Here is a 22,397-nt window from a genome sequence, read left to right as displayed (position 1 = left end):
ACAAGTGGAAGAAGAGAAAGAAATCTTGGCCAAAGAACTAATAAAAAGAAACAATGAGATGGTAGCCCTCAAGCAACAGACAAAATAATGTCAACAGAGGATAGACATGCACATTTGTGCTGTGGCTGTGCTTGAAAATCCCCAAAATCCCACAGAGAAGCTCACCAATACCCTCATCGAAGTCCAGCTTTGAGAAGGGGAGTTTAAGAAAGTGCAAAAGGATTTGGACATTGTCCATAGGAACCTAGCACAGAAAGAAAAACAACTTGAGACAACCAAGACCAACATAGACATAATTGGTAAGAACTTACAGGCAACAAACTAGGAGATTACTAAGCTAAAAGGCAAGATGAAAGGAAATATGTCTCTCTTGTTGGCCAAACAACTTATCTGGGATGAAATCATAGCAAGAATAAAAATAAATTGGGAATACATAACTCTGATGGATGAACAAAAATTTTTGATTAAGGATTATGATTTTTTTATCGTTGCTTCCAAAAAAGATGGGGAAAAGAACTCCTAGATTGACAAAAAGTTCATCCATTTTGTGAATGAAAGGCCACTTAGTGAGTTGATGCCAATTGATGTAATAGATAAAGTGTTTGCAATCATGGAGAACTCTAAAGTTTCCCAAAAGAAGGAGGCCAGAGGCAAAGCTGAGGAATGCCTAAGGGTGGTATAGAACGATGTGGATGCTTTCCATGATGAGTTTGATGAAAGCATTAGGGAATGGTTTCCTAGTTGTTGGGATCTTGTGGGAATGATAATCCCATGGAAAAAATACAACTAGAGTTGTTGGAGGCCAAGAGCAAGTTAGATTCCTCCCATGATAAGAATTCCACCCTTAAAGGTAAAACAATGGTTAACTATCTCAGAAATGATTTCCAACTATTAGGGTTGATAAAGACCTTGTTTTACCCTACGTTGGACTATATAGGGGTCTCAAATCTCAAGATCACATATCAACAATTCTTTCATGCTCCTGTACCAGCTCCAACATTATGGAAAAGGTGTGAGAAATTTGTAAATCCTCTTGTGCTTTAGATCATCAAACCAACGACGCTGCCTCTAGGTCCTGCTTATCATGACTAAGGATGTTGTTGATTATGTCAACCTTGACACTTTGATTATCTATTTTACATAGACGCTTATTTAACAAGAAAATATGTCAGTTAAATAGAATCTGGTTTGTACAACTATGTCATTGAGCATGCTGATATTTTTTTCTGATGATTCATTGGAAAATCAAGAAGGAATATTTTGTACTGGGCTCTCCCTTTGAGGCCCTATATAAACAATTTATGATATCGAGCCAAGGGTTCAACATTTTTGTTTTCTAAGAGAGAATATATGCAAATTTTCCATGAAATGTATGCACTATGGAATATTAATAAAAGTTTTTAGCGATGCTAGCTCATATAAATGTGCAGTATGTATTTCCTCTTGTATTTGTTCCATATGTTTTCATTGTTATTCTCAAATTACATGTAATAGCAGCCGTTGGATATGTTTTTCATGGAATTATGGATTCATCTAGGTCTAATGTTGATTAAAGATGCCTACATTTGATATGAATCATTATCTTTAAAATGATCTCCATGTATCTCAACATTTCATTAAAATCTCCTTCTCATTTGTTTCACACTGAACTTAAATGAACAAGATTCTTAGGTTAAGCCCTGTGCATTGGTTTTTTGTCCTCTTTATTTCTTCCATATGATATACTACAAATTGCCTTTGAAATTGCATGTGCATATGATGTTGGTTGCTAGAGCCAGATATTAATGCTTATGTGAGTTATGTTTGGCATTCAATCTTGTATTTCTCTTCTTAAGGAAGGTTATGAATCAACTCCATCATGAATATAATAGATATAGAGTGTAATAGAAAATATCATTAGATCTTTAAAGAGCTCATCAAGATGTCCTAGGCGCTGGTCTCCTTTCAACTAAGATGTTGTCTCTAGGAGCTACAACAACTTCATTTTCTATAACTCCTCAGTCACTTGTCCTTTATTGAACTAAGACCAATGTCCTCAAACCATAAATAGATATCTCAAGTACTCCTATGTAAGGCATGTTTGACTGCCATCAGCTCCATCCTCCCTAAATGATGACATGAGGATTTCTTGCTTCCATTATTGGAGTGATAAAATATGATCTTACACCGTATCTTTAACTGTAAATCAGGAAAGCATTATAGGAAACATTGGTACAATTTGGTGTGATATATCAATAGGTTGGTATTCAGTTGTTCTATTCCACTAAAGATCAAGCAGAAGAACATAACATGCAACAATCAGGTTGAGACAAAGACTTGCAACTTCCAGGGACATTGTCATAACAATTACCTCAGGGAGTATCTTGAAATCATTCACAACTTTATCTCGCGCTATTACAAATATAGTTCCATCTAGCCTTCTATATTGTATGCATGATTATTTTAGTGGAAGCTCAAGGAAATCTAGCATACTTTTCCACTGGGAGAGAACTATGGCTTTCGTCGATGTCTTCATAATATGCTTCTTTAGACTTGTCTTTGCATGTTGATTACTATTACCACTACCAGACATTCCAACTGAATCTTTATTGATATTATTGACATAACTATTGCTACAGGCTTAGAGAGTTTCTATTGCAACTTTGATCTTTGAAGAATGAAAGTCTGGACTATCAAATTTTAATCCTAGTTCACTAACTCCTTTTAAACTTGTAGATATCTCATCATTATCAGTATCATCAAAAGTGAAATTCTTTAAGGCAGTTAGAGAAAACACATAATCATCCTTGAGACGCCTTTTGCAGCCTTTAGTAGGTAAAATGCTATTATCTGACTGAGTAAGATGATATAATATGCATTTATTGAAAAATACATGACCATAGATGGTGACAATGACTTCTTCAGGGACATCATTACAGAAGCCACAAAGAGCCAATGAACCTTCCAAATGATTTTTCAAATCAATTTGTTTTTCCATGGGTAGCTTCCTTCTTCCGAATAATATCTCCAAGTAGAAATGGACAAGCAGCTTTTAAAAAAAGAGAGGATGATCACACGCTCGATGAAGACGTAAAAACATCATTAATATATTCACATCTATGTTCTTTTTCATATTTCTTGTAGCAACATAGACCTTGAATTGAGCTTGTGAATGAGCTTCAAGAAAGTTTTAAAAATCACATTCTTCCTGTTATCACTCAGATTTTCTTTAGAATTTATTGAAAGAAGGAAAGGGATCTGAGGTAACCATAAACCAATATTTTAAGTACAGAATCTAGCCAATCTGTACTCAGAGAGGGCTCTCTCTTTATGATTTAGCTTTATTTGAAAAGATTTTAGGCTAATTATAAATGTTCAAGGTTCTTTTGTTTGAGATTGGTGGAATTATGAAACAAATGGGCGAACTAGGCTTCAGGCCATTGGGCTATGGAGTCAATCTGTGAGAATTCACTGGATCAAGTCAAATTCTTGAGGTGGGATTTCAACTGGCAGGATAACAGAGTAAAAACAAATTTAGGGCTTAAATGGATGATATTTTTGTTCAAAACAAGAGGGCAATTAAGAATCCTCAAGTTAGGATTAGAAAGAAGAGGAGAAGATAGGTCAACCAGCATAAGGCAATTAAGAATCCTGTACTAGGGACTTATTAAAGAAATATAGAGGGATAGAGGAGAAATTAAGAATTCCTTTACCGAAATAGTTTAGAAGAAAACATGTAAACGACATACTGTTGATAGCAGAGAGCAACGAAGCTAATTCTGATATACTTTGACTAATTTACCATTTATTTTTGAGATGCATGGAGCACTAAAACATAAAGAAAACACATAAATCACAAGGATAGAATACTTATTTTCTATTAGACTGCACATGAATCTGATGAAATGTCCTCAACTTTTATTCATTTTCCAGCAAAAATCCAGACTTGAGTACAAAAGATTTCTTTGCTTGATAGTCTAGAGTTACAGAAATGTTATAGAAACCAAACCTAATACTTCGAATGGAGAAGTATTTATACAAAATTTACATCAAAATATCTCATAACTAAATGAGATTTATTCTAGGTATATAGAAGATATTTACACACAAATATAGAGACAGATGGTCTCGAATATAGAAACAGATAGCCTGTTTTTATTGAAGGAGCTGGAGGCATGCTCTACAAATGTGCATCTTGTTGTTGCCCTAGTAACTCTATGGTGGACATCTGATTTGACCTTTTCAACTGATACTTTTTCACCTGTATCTGATACACTTTACATGTTTACCAACTTTCATCCTTTTTACCAAACTTTATAGTGGTAAATATTTCTATTTACCTCGTTGTTACTATAGTAATTTAAATGATGTCTGTCATGTTAGTCCACCATTCTTCATTTGGTATTTTCGTCCTTACCAACTTCCTGTAAATTTCATCAGCCTCTGCATACTTCACAAAATTGGGCTGTACTGGGAATAAGTTCTTTACTTTGTGTTCAATAAAAAAGAGGTTCTCTAAACCGTTGTATAAAACTTTTCCTATTGGTAATGCCTTGGCTGAAGATGAACTAGCATGATTGTCAGCCTATTGATGTAATTTATCAATGTAATCAATCTAAACCATTAGCCTATCATTGATGACTAAAGGGCTTGGGAGTCCTTTAATTCTTATGATTTCAAATTTTCTCATGAACTCATTTATATCTTCCTGTATGCTTTGACATCAACGTTCCAGGCCTTGCATCAGATTCCTTTTGGTCAACACTTTCTTCAGTTCGAGGATGGTAGCAGTCCTATCCTCAATATCTAATTGTTCTAATTGTTGCCTGCTTTTACTGTTCAGAAAATTGATTAATCTAATTGCTTCCTCAGGTTTTCTACCCAGCTCTTCTCTGGTCTTCTCAATTTCTTCAAGAGCAAGCTTTACTAAATCAATCTGTTCAAAAATAATTTGAATTGATGACCAAATATCATTGATGGAATCAATGATATTGGTCCACAATATCTTCCTAATGTCTGTCAAAGGCCCTTCAAAAGTCAGGTCCTTCTCCAATGCTTTAATCTGTTCTGTCATGCTCTTATTTTTCCTTCTCTCTTCTGCATAATTTATCTTTGATAAATCATATTTCTGCTCCAAAGTAGTGAACTTCTCTTTTACCTTCTGTAGCTCTATTACTTGGAGCTTCATTTCTTCCATTGACTTAATTAAGTCCTCTGTGCTCTGTGTTGATGTACCTGCTTGTGTTGTACTTGTTGCTTCCACTGGTGTGGTTGTTGCCAAAGGAATGTTTGGTGCTAAAACAATTGCCATAGTGGAAGGGACTGCTGTTGAAACTGTAGGCACTATAGTCTGGGGCTGGATGGTCAACTCACTTTTCCTTGACTACATTGCTTTCTCCAATTCCTGCTCTGTTTCCTTCAATTTCTCGTTTAACTTAAGGACCAAGTCCATAAGTTCTTCTTCATTTTTCTTCTCTATAATCTCGAGTGTTTGAGGGTATATGAGGGGTGGCAATTTCAGTTGTTTTCTAAGTGCAGCTATGTCTTCATTCTTCTTCTTGATTAAGCTTTCTGCTACCTTAACATCCTTTGGGTCATGACCCAACTCAATTACTAACTCTTCCAATGATTTTATTCTATTATCCTTTGCCTGTGAGGAGGCTTTCTCCAGCTGCAATTGGGCTGTAGTGTTGCTCAATGAATTTTGAAATCTATGAGCCATCATTGCTTTGCTGGTCAATGTTGAATAGACCATATCACCCATTTTCTTGTGTAGTTCAATCTAGTCGATAGGGTGGATGTCTTTAGCCAGAACCTCAAAATCAATATTGAGATAATTTGCCAAGGATTTTGGCTGCTGCACTGTGGGCTTCAGGAAACTCATCTGCATTTTATCTTCTTTGATGTCAAAGGTTGACATCAGTCTGGTCTAGTTTGTGGAGGCCACCTTTAAATATTGAGCATATACTTGGGCCTTTAGCTACTCATTATTTGTCTTGATCTCTTTGAACTTCCCATTTATATCTATAATCTTCTTCCAAGAAGACCTGAAGGATGAAACCTCTATGCTGGGTTGTCTTTCTAGCACTTGCCTTTGTGAACTTGAGGGTGTCCCACCTGTTGGGGATGTTTGTAAACTATCTGTCTCCTCCTTCCTCATGCTCTCTGTAGTCTCCCCAATGAATTCTTCCTCTGAATAAGGATTCAACCTTTGCCTCTTAGCAAAGGGTTGATCTGTGGGTCTGCTAGAAGGGGTAGCTACTTCCCTTTCTCTTTTCAAGTTTCTTTCCTCATTTATAGGAGTCTGTAGCACTGGAGGATTACTCATGTTTGTTTGAGCTGGTAGTGGCTGTGGTGGAGCCAATTCTTCCAAGATCTCAAGTTGCTCTAATTCCTCTGACTATTCTACTCTTTCTGGTTGTTCTGATGTAGGGGCACTTGTTTCCTGAGTTTGCTTCTGTGAAGGCTCTGCTGTGGGAGCACTGGGTTCCTGTGCTGGCCTTTGGGAAGACTCTGCAAGCACCTGTACAAAGGAGTCTAGGTCAAGTCTCTTCTCCAAGCCTCATTAAATTTTCAACTTCAACTTTATCACTATCAAGGATAATTTTAGGGGCGAATGTTCGCCCTTTGGCGAAATTAAGGGGTTTTAAATTTTTAGTGGGTGAATATTTTGTATCATAGTACATTTTTACAAATCACCTCAAATAGCCCACCTTATTTTAAGGGAGAGGGTAAAAAAGGTAAATTTAGCCCTTGAAATTAGGACTTACAACCTTCCATTTGCCCATTTTCAAGAATAGGTTTTATTTAAGTGAATCCATTCGCCCATTTTCAAGAATAGGTTTTATTTAAGTGAATCCTATGGGCCAAATACCATATTTATAAAAGAGTTATGGTAAATTAATAAAAATATAAATAAATGAGAGATATGGTAAATAAATAAAACATTTTTTATATTTACTCCATAAGTCACCTTATATACATGTAAGGGTGTAAACAAATAAAAATATAAGTAAAGTGGAGGTATGGTAAATAAATAAAACGTCTTTTTATACTTACTCAAAAGGTATGGTAAATAAATAAAAATATAAATAAACTAGACGTATCGTAAATAAATAAAACCTCTTTTTATATTTAGTCCATAACTCTCGTTCTATTTATGAAGGCTCAAGAAAGAGGTTTTATTTAAGTGAATCCTATGGGCCAAATACCATATTTGTAAAAGAGGTATGGTAAATTAATAAAAATATAAATAAACGAGATGTATGGTAAACAAATAAAACATTTTTTTATATTTACTCCATAAGTCACCTTATATTTACGAACACTCAAAAAATGGGTTATATTTAGGTGAAACCTATGGCCAAAATACTATGGGACAAATACCATGGACTAGATTGTTATTAATACCATGCAAAAAACCATTATTAACCCTAATATTAGAATTAATAAAAATAAAAATGGCACATGGTATTGACCCATGGTATTCACCAAAATGGCACATGGTATTGACCCATGGTATTCACCTGGAATGTAGCCTATTTAAATGGGGGAATTAAACCAGCATGTAGCCTATGCTAAGATTCACTAGGACTTTACAAAGTTTTATTATTTAGTGAAAGACTCACCAAGATCTTACAAGATTTTATAATTGAGTAAAATATTCGCCATGCCTGGTGAGAGATTCGCCAAAAAATTATATATACATATTATATTATTGATAAAATCGCCTTTCATTTTTCCTATATACCATGGAGATTCGCCCATTTATTATATTTATAAATTTAGGGGGGGTTCTTAAAATTTTCCCTGATCACTATCTTGTTCTACTAATGTCCCTTCCCTCCATTCATTTAAATTGGCATATTGTTCTATTTCATGGATTTTGTGATGGATGTAAGGTGACAACTTATGTTTTATCCTCCTATTACAGATGAAACCGTGAGGGTCATAAGCCCAAACAAAACTTTTCCTTAAATGCTTCTTCGTTTCTATTATTTCTTTTACTTCTTGCTTTGCTTTCCTATTGTTGCACACAAATGGGCCTAAGTGGTCTTTGATGCTCAGCTGGGCTTTCTTCTTTACTTTCATGAAGTGGATTTGATCAGATTTGATTATTTTCCTGTAGTACCCCAGGGCAAATAATCTCATGGGGACATACTTGGGCAATTTGTAGGGCGGCAGTTCACACCCATAGACTCTGATCTCAGTATGATTCTGGTATAAGTACCAGTCACCTATCCTATACTGCTTTGACAACTGAAGGATTCTTTTGATATCATCACTGATTCTAGGGGGGGAAATTCCTGTCAGCATGGTAGTTATAGGATGGACAAACTTATCAATGAAATCTATGTATGAATAGGGAGAAGAGGGTGAGTAGTGAAAAATAGAGGTCCAGAAAACGACTGACCTAGGGTTACCTTTGGTATCAAGCTTATGTATAGAGAATGGGAATTTATTAGTTTGGTAGTAAAGGAAGAGGTGATACAGGACTATAGAATACTTGAACACTCTCTCATTCTCTAGCCTCATGAATTGGTCATGGATTTTGTCAGCTATGAATGCAGCATAGTCATATTTGGCAGCAGGAGGCTGACCAGGGGTGAAGATAGACATGAAAGCTAGGGTCAATTCATCAACAAACTCACTAGTATTGAAACCCATAATGCCAACAACCATATTAACAATATCTTTGCCCATATCAGTGAAGAAACATGTTAGGTAAGGAGGGGGATATTTGGGTATATGATTCTTATCCATGAAAGTATGGAAAATACAGCTAAGTTCAAAACTATACATTTTGGTGGATTTTTCTAGTAATTCTGCAATGGAAATGGGGGTGAGGTTCTGGTAAGGCTGAAGCTGCAACATTTCATTGATTGAATCAACAATAATTGTAAACAGGATTGACTGGTCGAGGGACATTACGGCTCTGAGATTAGGATTTTAATTGGCATGAAATTGATGGATAATGTCCAGGAAAATGTGCATAGAAGGGAATAGGTACTTTGGGAGGTTTGATTCCCATAGTCCTATGGTATCAGAATTGTTCAGGTAATTGTCCCGACATCGATAATATACTTTCAGAGGGCATTTATTAGGTTGAAGGTCTTTTATTTGGAAGTCTTTATCTGCTAAGGGAAGGTAGTCCAAGTCCCTGTGAGGAGTAGTGATTGGAGGTACATTTAGGGCCATGGGGGTTTCCATCCCTGGTTCTTGTGTTTTCAGGGACGAAACTGGGATTTTTCAATGAAATTTGTTTAAAATAGAGGTGCCTGGGAAGTTTTGGACTAAGATAACAACTCAATTGAACTAAAAACTTTGTGTTTTAAAGCAATTTCAAAGGAATTTCAGTATACAACAGGGTTTTCGGGAGAAAATTTGGTAAATACTTGTTCCTGGGAAATTGGCTATGATTTTCACATTCGCAGGATGCACACAGTGGACTGGAGCAGCGTTGAAAGGCAATGTTCAAGGTGGTTGACAGTTGGGGGACGCGCTAGTTAATTTTGGATGTGCTGCGTGCATGCATGGGATTGTTCTAAATAAAGGACGAAGAATAGATTACATTTGTTTTTTATGCAAAGTCAATATTTTGGCGGGTTAGCGACAAGGACAGATGGTGTCAACTTGATGATGTGACATTTTGTCGTTTATGGGAGGCGGTAAGCGGGTTTCATCGCACCGCTTATGGGAGGTTGGTGGTATTGAGGGAGGGTTGCACGATTCCATTTATCAATTGACACATAGCATCAACGATTTTTGGAAAATCGCTCATATCACATTTTTAACATCCGACCAAAGGCCCCACACGATATGAGTGATAGCCATTGGATCTAAGAGATTTGATCGGATGGTAGTCGGGGATTGGGAAGTGACTGATGGTTAATGGAGGGGGCCTGACATTAATAAAAGGATTTTAATTACATTGGGGGTGATGTGATTGGTCAAAAAGTTATTAATTAATCCTGGTGATTAATTAATCCTTTATTTCAGTGTGGCGGGGGTTGGAGTTCTTAATTAGTCACAGGTTGACTAATTAATCCCATTTATCAAAGTTATTAAGGTTATTTTTCAACTGCGGGGCAAGATATATAATTATTGGGATTTTAATAATAATATGGCAATGGGTGATTTTTCGGAATGGTTAATATGACTTAGTAGGATATGAATATGCACTAAGTTAAAATGTTTTCGAAAGAATTTCATCATACAACATTCATGACTTAGGCTAGTAGAATATGAGGGTTTTGAGATAAAATGTTTTAATTTCCCTAAGTAAAATAGGATTTTACTTTAGGAAAAGATTTATAAAGGGAATGAATGAATTTATGAAGGGGAAATATTGATGAAGGGGGCTTAAGTACTTTAGGCATTTTAAATTATTGGGCCGAGGGTCCAGTCCCTCAAAAAGTCAGAGAAATGCTCTGAGCCCCTCTAACTTGTTATAGGTGCCTTTAGTACTTAGGGGAAATTAGTAAAGATTAGGGGAAAAAGAGTGAGGAAGTTAATTAATTTGACTTTGAATTCTTGATATGTTGTCTTCATTTTGATCCATGCTTTGTCCCAAGTGATGAAAGAAAGAGATTTGAGCATTAAACTTAACCATTCATCACACATTTATTCTACAACCAATCATCTACTTACCCTACCTACTTAACCTAGCATTTTTACTTCTTTATTAGGGTGCACTTAAATTGGCAAACCCTTATCACACTTTTTTCTTTTACATATAGCAATCTATCTAAATCTACACTTATTACATCCAAGGGCTCAGATTAAACTGTTGAGCTCCTTTTATTCACTCTACCTATCTACTTATCTGCCAAGATTAAATAGTTTGGTCAGATTTTATTCTCTATCTCTATAAACATGAAATTGAAAACATGGAATAACCAAGTTTAAACTATTTGGCTACCAAGGATTGTGGAATAGGTGACAAGCTACACACAACCTTTATTACACAAAAGTAAAGCAGTAGCATTTGGACTTGCACACTTTCATGGTCTTTTCATTTTTTCCTAGGGTTCATTTTCTTTCAATTTTTCTGACCTTTTCATTCTTTTTACCCTTTGATTTTTCTTTTAGGGAATACCTCTACATTTTTTAATTTTTGATTTTTTACAAATATGGAAAACATTTGTAGAAAGAAAAGGTATGTACATATTTCAAAACTAAACCAAGCCAATCATGATATATGACACCTATTGGTATAGGAGCATAAGAGTGGCTCGACTTGGGGATGGCTTTTCCTGGTGGAAAGTCAAGAATAGTAGATTAATGGCCTTCTGAAAGACTATGATTTTTCTCTGCAATTTCCTTTTCCCTGCTGCTTTATTGGTATGTATGACAATAATATTTTTGAAGCTTAGGGCCTTCTCTTTAGGCTTCAACTTCAAAACTTTTACCATCCAATCAACATTGAACATTATAAAGGATATAGTATGTACAACTAAACTTGTAAAATTAGTAAATGGGGTCAATGTAGTGCTTTAACATTCGACCATTGACTGGTCCTCCTTCAATCTCTGTACCATCTAATTCTTTCAGAAAATATGCATTATTTCCTCTGAAGGCATATATTATATATGGTCCTTTCCATAGGAAGTCAAACTTCCCATGTTTCCCTTTGTCCTCTCTTCTTGAATCCCATTTTAATACTTTGTCTCCCAGATAAAAGTCTCCTACTTTGGTCCTTTTGTAAAAAATCTTCTTGAGTTTTTCTTATAGTACTTGGGATCTTTGGTACACTTCCTCCCTAGTTTGTTGTACATGGATGGTCTGGTTAATTCTCCTTTATATATCATTTGGTTCCACTTGGGCTTCCTGAAGTAGTTTCATGATAGGAACCCCTAAATATGAGGGAAACACTACCTCCATTCCATACACTAGCTCATAGGGACTGGTTCCAATGGACTTCTTGGTAGTAAGCCTGTCTGCCCACAAAGCATTGGTCAATTTCTTGTTCCAAGTTTTCTTATTTTCTTCCAATAGCTTTTTGATAATATTTATTAGAATTTTATTGGAAGATTTTGCTAGACCATTCCCTTGATGATAGTAAGCTGTGGAATGACGAAGTGTTATATGATATTTGTGACAGAAAGCAATCATTTTCTTTGACTTGAAGGCTGCAGCATTATCTGTGATGATTTTGTCAGGACAACCAAACCTAGACAGAATATTAGCCTCTAGAAAACCTATTATTACAGTATTGGTGGCCTATCTAGAGGGAATAACTTCTATCCATTTGGTGAAGTAATCAGTTGTAGTGAGGATCCATTTATGGTGAGCAGAAGAGGGTGGATGGATTTCTCCAATGAAGTCAAGACCCCATTGTTGAAAAGGTTTTTCTGTGGAAATAGGTTTCAACGGTGAAGGTAACAATTTTCTTTTGCCTTCAAAGATTTGGCATTTATGGCAGGAAGTTACAAATTTCTTCACATCTGGGAACAAGGTTGACCAGTAAAATCCAACTCTTAGAATTTTTTCAGCAATTGACTTCTAGTAAAGATGTCCACCGCAATCTCTTGCATGTTCTTGGAGTAATTTGTCAGATTCTTATTCTAATAAGCAACTTAACAAAATACCTTCATGATTTTTCCAAAATAAAATATTATCCATAATGCAAAATTTTGATGCTTTCATTTTCAAAAACCTACTTTTAGTTCTGGATAACCCAGGAGGAGCTTGCAGGTTTTGTAGAACATATAGTTTATTAGCATACCAGGGGGAATCTAAAAACGACTGGCTGATCTGTGGAGTCGCCATCTCTTGTTCGTTATCCAGCTCTACAATAAGATTGATGTCTAGGGCTTGGCAATTTGTTTCAGCCATGAGTTTGGCTAACCCCTGACCTTTAATTAACTTGGTAGGTTTTATCTCTATATCATACTCTAAAATAGTAGCTATCCATTTTCCCCTTTTGCCATCAACTCCATCTTGTGTCAGGATATATTTGACTACAACTTTAAGAACATAAGCTACTATATGATAATATAAAATATATACCCTGAAATCCTTAATAGCCTTTACCAAAGCAAAAGCTTGTTTCTCCATTATTTTATACTTTAATGAGGCATCTCTGAGAGATTACTAAAAAAGGCTATTGGTTTTTCACTTCCTTGATCATCTTTTTGTATTAAACTTGTAGCTATGGTGTGTTTTGATGCAAAAGAGAAAATAATGAAGTCTCTGTCAAATTTTGGACTTGTGAGGACTGGTGTTTGAGTTAAGGCTAGTTTAATTTTTTCAAATGATTGTTTAGCCTCAACTATCCATTTAATGGTCGAATCTTTTTTCAACATGTTATTCAATAATCTAATTAATTAAGCTAAGTTAAAGATGAATCTTCTTAAAAAAATTATCTTTCCTAAAAATGCCTGAAGTTCTTTAACATTTCTTGGGTGAGGTATTTGCAAAATAGCTTCAATCCTGGAGGGGTCAATTCGGATGCCATCTTTGGAAATGATGTGACCTAATAGCTTTCCTTCTTCTAAACCGAATGATCCGGATTTAAGCAGGAACGCAATAAATTACAGAGATAACCATAAATACAGAGATGCGATAACCATAAAAACAGAGATGCAGCGGAAATAATACTTCATTTCATTAATGGAGAATACTGAAATATGCTTACAAATAGAAATAACCCAGCTAGGGCGATGGTAGCTTATCTCTGAGAAGAGATGTCTCGGCTACATGCCTCTGAACTATTTCGAACTGTGTTAAAATGAGGCTCGAGGGCCTATTTATTATTGAGAAACAATGGAAAACCCTTCACATTCCAAAACCTAACCCTAGAAGATGAAACGCCAAATTGTGGGCCCCGTTTTTGGGTAAGTTGGTACATCAACTTCCCGGGGTCGCGAATTGGTCGTACTATCTCCGTTTGACACGCATGATAGCCCGTTGGAAAGATCTCTCCAAGGAATACGACGGAAAAGACGATTTTTAGACAAAAAAATCGCTGGCGGTGGATTTCCCAAAAAACGTCGTTTAGGGCCTCAAAACGGCTCCAGAAGTTTAGGACCCGAAAAACTGCTAAAAATAGTAAATTGTGCTATAATTAAGGAAACAGAAAAACTGAAAGAGACAGTTGTGGGGGTCCAAATGGGATAGGTGGGTGGCCACCAACATCCACCTGGATCATTCCTCCCCCCTTAGGAAGCAATGGTCCCCATTGTGTTGAGTTCCTCCCTGAGATGAGGAAGCTTCTGCTGAGCTGGGTCTCTGGTGAGCTGTTCTGCAATCTCTGATGTGTCCAGAAATGGTGGGGAGCATGGTTGGCGACGGTCCACATTGAACACTCGGTGCAAGTGAAGGAATGGAGGAATGCTGTGCTTCAAAGCATTGTTTCCCGTAGCCTTGTTACTGGTGTAAGGACCATGTCGAAGTGGTTTGAGTTTCTGATGGGTTCTGGTAAGCCGCTCCCTCTGCAAATGTAACCAAACTTTGTCGCCCACCTAAAAATTGTGTGGTACCCCTCTGGGTAAGGAGAAGTTGTTCATGTGTTCTGTCACGACCATATCCCTCTGTTGCTGCTGCTGTGTGTAGGAACCCTTCGCGGAGGTCATGGATGTAGCAATGAGCTTCCCCTTACTTTGGGAGCGAACCAGACAGAAAATAAATTTCCTAGTTTGTGAGATGAGCTTGCTGCCTTTCTTAGCAGTGATCAAAGAGGTGGCGGTAGGTGGGGCTACCTCCGGTATCCTGTATAATGAATTATCCAAAGAAATGATGACAGCGCGAGGCCTTGACTCATACACAGCATGTCGCCTCCACAAGTATGGCTGGCCTAATAGTACATCACAAACATCCAGAGGTGTAACATCACACAATACCTCGTTTGTGAAGGGCTTGATGATGTAGGGAAGGCGTCACTGCTGGTGAACTTTGAGATCTCGTCCTTCGTGAAGCCAACCGATACTGTACGGCTGTGGGTGTGGTGTAGTTGGTAGGCCCAACCGCTTCACGACCTCTGCTGAAATGAGGTTCTTTTGGCTGCCACTGTCGACAATGAATTGCAGCGGCGAACCCTTCACCCACATCTGTGAGTGGAAAAGACGTTCCCCCTCCTCTGGATCTTCGGGCTCATTTTTCTGGATCTTGGCAGTAGCAATAGTGGCGCTGGGATCCGCATCAATGATCTGCTTCCCTTTGTCATTCCCCTTGTCGGGTTCTGACTCAAAGTCTGAACATGCATCTGATTCGGAAGCCTTCAACTCGACCACCAGTGACTGCTTGGTCCGACACTCACTTGTGTTATGAGTGGGACTCTTGTGGAACTCACACCACTTTCCTGTGTCCTTCTTCGGCTTTGTGGTGTTGTTCTTTTCTTGCGGCTTCGACGGGTTGTCTTGGGTCACCTCGCCTTAGCTTTGTCCTTTGGGCTTTGGATTTGCAGATCCAAATTCTCGCTTCTTCTGTTTGAACTTTTGCTCGATTTTGACAGGGTATCGGTATGCTGTGCCGAGTGAGGAGATGTTCAAGAAGTCCATCTCTTGCTGGATGTATCTGTGTAGGCAGCCACGGTATTTGAGTACCAGATGCAGCTCAGAATCTTTGATACCTAATTGTGTGCGAAGGGTATGAAAAATGTTTGTGAACTTCGGCACATCTTGGTCTCGTCCCTGCCGCAGTGTGGTCCATTTGATGTATTTGTCCTCATAGCTTTTGACAGGGTAGTATTGCTCCTTGATGGCATCCCGGAAGTCATTTCAAGTGGGTGCGGCTGAAAATAGTGAGCCTGTACTTTCATCCTTCTGTTCGCAGTATGTTTCCACCAGTCCTTGACGTGGGGGGCTGCTTTGAGAAGAGCGAAAACAATCTTTCCCGACTTGAAAATTCATGAACAGAAAAATACCCATCTAGCAGATTTAACCATTTATCTACGGCATCCGCGTCTATTTGACCCTCGAATATGGGGATTTTGAAATTAACTTGTACCTTAAACGGTGTGGCGTTTCTAGAGTAGCTGTTGGAAGCCGATGTGTCGCCTCTGGGTAGCCGCTGAAGGATCTGCGCAAAGCTATCCATCATCGCGTTCCTTTGCCGCTCGAGGGCTTCTTCGAGCAAGATTCTGATAGGATCTCCTGCCCCCTCGTCTTTCTTTTCATCCGCCATGGGAGGTCGTCGAGATTTGTGAGGCTCATCTTGCAAAGGTTTGACCAATTCAAGCCCTAACTCCTTATATCCCCACCTCGTTGGGGACATCCAAAGAAAAACAGAGAAAAAGCAGACCGCTCTGATACCACTGATCCGGATTTAAGCAGGAACGCAATAAATTACAGAGATAACCATAAATACAGAGATGCAATAACCATAAAAACAGAGATGCAGCGGAAATAATACTTCATTTCATTAATGGAGAATACTGAAATATGCTTACAAATAGAAATAACCCAGCTAGGGCGATGGTAGCTTATCTCTGAGAAGAGATGTTTTAGCTACATGCCTCTGAACTGTTTCGAACTATGTTACAATGAGGCTCGAGGGCCTATTTATTGTTGAGAAACAATGGAAAACCCTTCACATTCTAAAACCTAACCCTAGAAGATGAAACGCCAAATTGTGGGCCCCGTTTTTGGGTAAGTTGGTACATCAACTTCCCGGGGTCGCGAATTGGTCGTACTATCTCCGTTTGATGCGCATGATAGCCCATTGGAAATATCTCTCCAAGGACTACGACGAAAAAGACAGTTTTTAGACAGAAAAATCACTGACGGTGGATTTCCCAAAAAACGTCGTTTAGGGCCTCAAAACGGCTCTCGAAGTTTAGGACCCGAAAAACTGCTAAAAATAGTAAATTGTGCTATAATTAAGGAAACAGAAAAACTGAAAGAGACAGTTGTGGGGGTCCAAATGGGATAGGTGGGTGGCCACCAACATCCACCTGGATCACCGAATAAAGATTTTTTTGGATTTAAGAAAATACCATATTTTCTGCATTTTAGAAAAACTTGCCTAAGATGCTCCAAGTGATGTTGATTTGACTTGGAAAAAACAGTGAGATCATCAAGATTTATAACAAGAAAATCATGAATCTCTTTTGAAAAGGAAATGTCCATTGCTCTTTGAAAAGTTGCTCCTGCATTTTTGAGTTCAAATGGCATTTTAATGTACATGAAGCTACCCCATGGTGTAGTGAATGTAGTTTTCTCTTGGTCATCAAGATGAACTAAGATTTGGTTATAACCTGAAAACCCATCTAAAAGTGAAATTCTAGAAGAACCCACTACCCTTTGCAGTATATGGTCCATTTTGGGTAAAGGATAGTTATCTTTAAGTGAGACCTTGTTCACATTTCTCAGGTCAACACATAATCTTATTTCCCCCATTTTCTTCCTAGTAGGTACTAGGTTAGATACCCATTCTGAAAATCTAATAGGGGCGATAATTCCTGCTTCATACATGCGTTTGATTTCTTTCTTAATTGATGGTAATAACATAGGGTTAATTCTTCTGAGTTTTTGCTTAAAGGGTTTTTGATTTTCTTTCAAAGGGATAGTGTGCTGAATAATAGAGGTGTCATAGGATTTCAAATCTTCGTAACTCCAGGCAAAGACATCCTGGAATTCCCTCATTAGTTCAACATACTTTAGCTTTTGATCAAGAGGTAAAGATTTTGACAGTTTTATCAATTTGGGATCATCCTGTGTTCCTATGTTATAGTCTTCAATGTTTTCTTTTAAAGGCTCCATTTTAGGTTTCTTCAGAATGTCATTAGAGTCAAACAAATCCTCCAAAGGAGTCAATCCTTTGGGTAAATGATTATCCTTCAGATTTATAGCCTCTATTTCTTCTTCAATTATCTCATATAGGTGCATTTCTTTTAGGTCTTTGATTTCTTCTTGTGAGAATTTAGTAGGGTGAAGCATGTTTATTGAATTCTCCTCCAGAAAGTTAATGTCTACCACATTAGTATGATCAAAATCCGAAACTAGGTCTACATCTATATTAATGCTAGCAAATTCTTCACCTAAAGTTAGAAAATTATTAATCTGCTTATCACTATCAAAAACCTGCCAGTTCTTAATATTATTAGCTATGGCTGGCCTATGCGTAATCTTAGTAGTGTACTGGTGATTGGGCTGGAAAAGAAATTTGCAGGTACTGGCAAACATAGCTAGGCTATGAGCTTGCATATTATGTTTTCTAGGAATAGTTGAAAGATGGGTTTCTAAAAGATTGTTAAGGATTTCTATGAGTGTCCCTCTGTAATATCCCTCTAGGATCTCTCGTTATGTAAGTTCCTTTTACCTGTTTAACTATCAGTTCATAATCTCCCATGATTGATACCCTTATAGCTCCTAACCTTTTGACTAACTTGAGGCCTAGCAAGAGTGCTTCATATTCTGCCATATTGTTTGTACATTTAAAATTCAACCTATAGGCATGTCCTTTTGCATGATCATTCTCTAAGTTATAGACCCATACACCTGCCCCTGCACCCAATTTGTTTACTGAACCATCAAATTCTAAATGCCATAAAATTTCATGTTCATAATTTGTATCTGGGGTAGTGTAGTCTTTCTTAACTAAGGTATCTGGTTTTTCTTTATTATCTGATTTCTCTTTGTCATTTGATATCTCTTGAATTTGGACAGTTGATCTTTCATTTAGAATTTCTTTTGGTTTTGTTGCTATACTATTTGAAATATCTTCTAGATTAGTTTCAGCATTATAGAGAATAAAGGAATCCATATCAGAATGTACTGAGTAAATGGGAAAGTTGTGAGGCTTTTCCTGACTACTCACTACATACTTCATTAAAGTTTCTCTATATAACTTCTTTGGTTGTCCAAAAATAGATATGGTAGCGTATGACATGTCTAATTGTAGAGACCCTTGAAGTTTGGCACCCCAGGATCTGGACAACAACATGCCATACTTGGGTGGAATGTCTGCTACCACTATGTCCATAAGTATAGTTTTGGCAGGGTATTGAACCAATGAAACACATAAATCCTTTATAAGACCTAAACACCTCACTTGAATAGAATCGAAGGAAAATAAATCCCTATAGGGTCTAGTGATGTCTAAGTTGAGTTTCTCCATTACAAACTTGGGCATGAGGTTGTGAGAAGCACCAGAGTCAAACATGGCATTATGCAAAATCTTATCATGGATATTGAGACTGACATAGAAAGGTGGTATCCCTCCTTCCAGTGGTTTCCCATTCACTTCAGGACCAAAAATCAATTCAGGTTGGTCATCAAAGAGATTTACAGAATCTACATTTTCATTGATATTTAATGATTTGCTTATTTGAGACTTGTAAATATCATGTTTCACCAATTCTATCAAAGGAACAGAAATATTAAGCTTGGCCACCTCTGCTCCTAAATTAAAGGGCAAAATTGTCTTGTCAATTTGAACTTTTGGGTTTCTAGCAGAAATGTTTTCTATGTTTTCTTTTATTTTAGGATTTGAAACATCCTTTTCTGATTTCTTTGATGCGATATTTTGAGGTTCTTCCATTGTTTCCTTGGAGGGAATTGAAGTGGAAGGTTGTTTATTACTGGGCTGGTTATCAGACACATCTTCTATGGTGGGGCTGGAAGGGTTTTGATTAGTTCTTGAAAGGATTTTAAGTGTTCTTGTTAGTAGACCCGTTTTACCCTTTTTAGGTTGATTGGGAGCTATTTTCTGGTTCGTTTCAGGGTTATCGATACTTTTTCTACTTCTCAGGCTATACTACTTATGTACTTCAAAGATGGTAGAGTCATATCCTTGTCTGAAATCAAATGATTCTCTTGTTTGAGTTTGAAATTGTTGGAGTATATGAGACTCTTGGTCATCCTGAGTTAGAAATACATCTTCCTGCCCCTCCAGATCCATTAAATTTATCTGAGTGTCTTGCTCAGGGCCTACTGATTGAGAGGCTTCTGCATAGTTTTCCTAGAAAGGTGGTTTGATATTTTTGTCAGGAATATTCTTACCAGTGTTTTGATTCTGATTTTTCCTAAAATTAGAATTTCTCTCGGGATTGGCCTGCTAGCCATCCCAAGGATATTTCCTTTCAATTTTATCAACTCTGTCAAACAATTTGTCCATTCCTTTAACAATAGCATCAATCTTTTGTTCAAAGGGTGAACTTTCCTCTTTTGTAGGTATTTTTCTATTGTTTCTGGCTTTAGCTCTTTTAGAGAGCAAGTTGGCTTCAACACTTACAGCTACGCTTTGCATTTCTTCTAGAGTAGGGGGATTTATTTCTCTCAGCTGAAAAGCCATGTTTGAATCAAATCCATCAGGAAATTTGATGAGGGCTAAACCAAGAGGGGGTCTAAGGTCAAGTGGAATGGCACTATAAACACTATTGAATCTAGTGCAATAGTCCTGGATGGTTTCATGAGGTCCCCTTCTAAGGTTCTTGTATTCAGATAAACTCTGAAGGGGGTCTTCCTTTTCTTCCCACCTGTTCAAGAATTGTTGGTAGAGAGTTCTTAGGTTATCTATACTATTGGGTGTTAAGGCTCTAAACCAGGTTCTAACTTCCCCAGACAAACTTTGAACAAAAGTTCTAGTTTGAACATCAGCAGTGTCTATCTCATATATTTCAAAGTAATTGGTCATATTCTTAGTATGCTACTGAGCAGTGTAGATTCCAGTGCCATCAAAGGTGGTAATATTACTCTGATAGTATTGAGGCATTGCACCTAGGTTAGCAGGTAGCACCAGGGGAGCATATCTGTTGGCCATTTTTCTGGGTTGGGTGAGAGTAGAACCAGGAGTTGGGGTAATGGGAGGTGTTTGTGTTGTGGAGGAGGAACTAGAAGTGGTAGTAGGATGTTGAGTGATGATAGATTGAAGAGGGAGTGAAGGGATGAAAGGAGGAGTGGAATGGATTTCAGATGAATGAGGGAATAATGATGAGCTAGCAGAAAGAGAAGTAGTCTCAGAAAGTTTAGGTGTTCTATCGGTGATAAGAGATGACTGAGTGGAATCCTGCAGATATTGATCAATTGACAAATTGGCTCTTTGGATTTCAAGTTCTCTGAGGAATTCTGGATCTTGGACTAGATCTAATAATTCACTGTCAGATGAGGTTCTAAACAGAGAGAGTTTGAAGTTTTCTTCAAAAGGAAGATCTTCTAGGGAAATCCGTTTGACAGGACATGAATGTGATTTGAACAAAGGTCTGGGACTTATTGAGCTTTCTTGCCTTCTAAGGATTCTAGGAATCAGGTTAGGATTTTCAAACACAGGGGGTGGGTTGGGATCAGGATTAGCCCTAGTGTAACAAGTCCTTTCTGAAGCCATATTTTAAATTTTTATGAATTTTCTTATATAAAATTTCCAAAATAACTTCTAAAATCCTCTAAGATGCTTTAAATCAAACTTTTCGGTTTCTTAAAGGTTTATTTCAACTGAAGAATTGTTCATTCCCCAGTGGAGTCACCACTATGTTATCACTCAGATTTTCCTTAGAACTTATTGAAAAAAGGAAAGGGATCTTAGGTAACCACAAACCAATCTTTTAAGTACAAAATCTTGCCAATATGTACTCAGTGAGGGCTCTCTCTTTATGTTTTAGCTTTATTTGAAAAGATTTTAGGCTAGTTATAAATGTTCAAGGTTATTTTGTTTGAGATTGGTGGAATTATGAAACAAATGGGAAAACTAGGCTTCAGGCCATTGGGCTATGGAGTCAATTTGGGAGAATTCACTGGATCAAGTCAAATTGCTAAGGTGGGATTTCAACAGGCAGGATAACAGAGTAAAAACAAATTCAGGGCTTAAATGGATGATATTTCTATTCAAAACAAGAGGGCAATTAAGAATCCTCAAGTTAGGATTAGAAAGAAGAGGTGGAGATAGGTCAACCAGAGAGCAATGAAGCTAATTCTGATATACTTTGAATATTTTACCATTTAGTTTTGAGATGCATGGAACATTAAAACATATAGAAACCACATAAATCACAAGGATAGAATACTTATTTGCTATTAGACTGCACATGAATCTGATGAAATGTCCTCAAATTTTATTCATTTTCCAGTAAAAATCCATACTTGAGTACAAAAGCTTTCTTTGCTTGTTAGTGTAGAGTTACATAAATGTTATAGAATCCACACCTAATACTTCGAATGGAGAAGTATTTATACAAAATTTACATCAAAATATCTGATAACTAAATGAGATTTATTCTAGGAATATAGAAGATCTTTACACACAAATATAGAGACAGATGGTCTCGAATATAGAAACAAATAGTGAACGGATTATTGTTGTCCCTGTTTTTATTGAAGGGGTTGGAGGCATGTGTTGGGCCGTGAATATGACCACTTTTTAAACACTTATTTCATCCATTTTTACTCTTCTTTATCATGTCATTTATTATAATTTATTATATAAATCCATTTTATAATGATTTATGCTCTTATGGATGAATATTATTTCTTCTCCTTTATTTT

At 37.1% G+C, this 22,397-nt stretch overlaps 2 pseudogenes; both read right to left on the bottom strand.

The window, feature by feature from the left end:
* Nucleotides 1-2,035: 2,035 nt before the first annotated feature.
* Nucleotides 2,036-2,572, bottom strand: LOC149202782 (helicase-like transcription factor CHR28 pseudogene; annotated as a pseudogene).
* A 48-nt stretch (nt 2,573-2,620) lies between these two features.
* The window catches only part of LOC149202781 (helicase-like transcription factor CHR28 pseudogene), a 37,157-nt pseudogene continuing 17,380 nt past the window's right edge, over nt 2,621-22,397 (bottom strand).

Source organism: Pinus tabuliformis, chromosome 2_1, assembly GCF_031772625.1.
Source record: "Pinus tabuliformis cultivar Carrire ecotype Pingquan chromosome 2_1, CPIR1, whole genome shotgun sequence".
Classification (NCBI taxonomy): Eukaryota; Viridiplantae; Streptophyta; class Pinopsida; order Pinales; family Pinaceae; genus Pinus; species Pinus tabuliformis.
The sequence above is the reverse complement of the archived record's forward strand: the minus strand, read 5'-3'. Positions and strand labels throughout refer to the sequence as shown.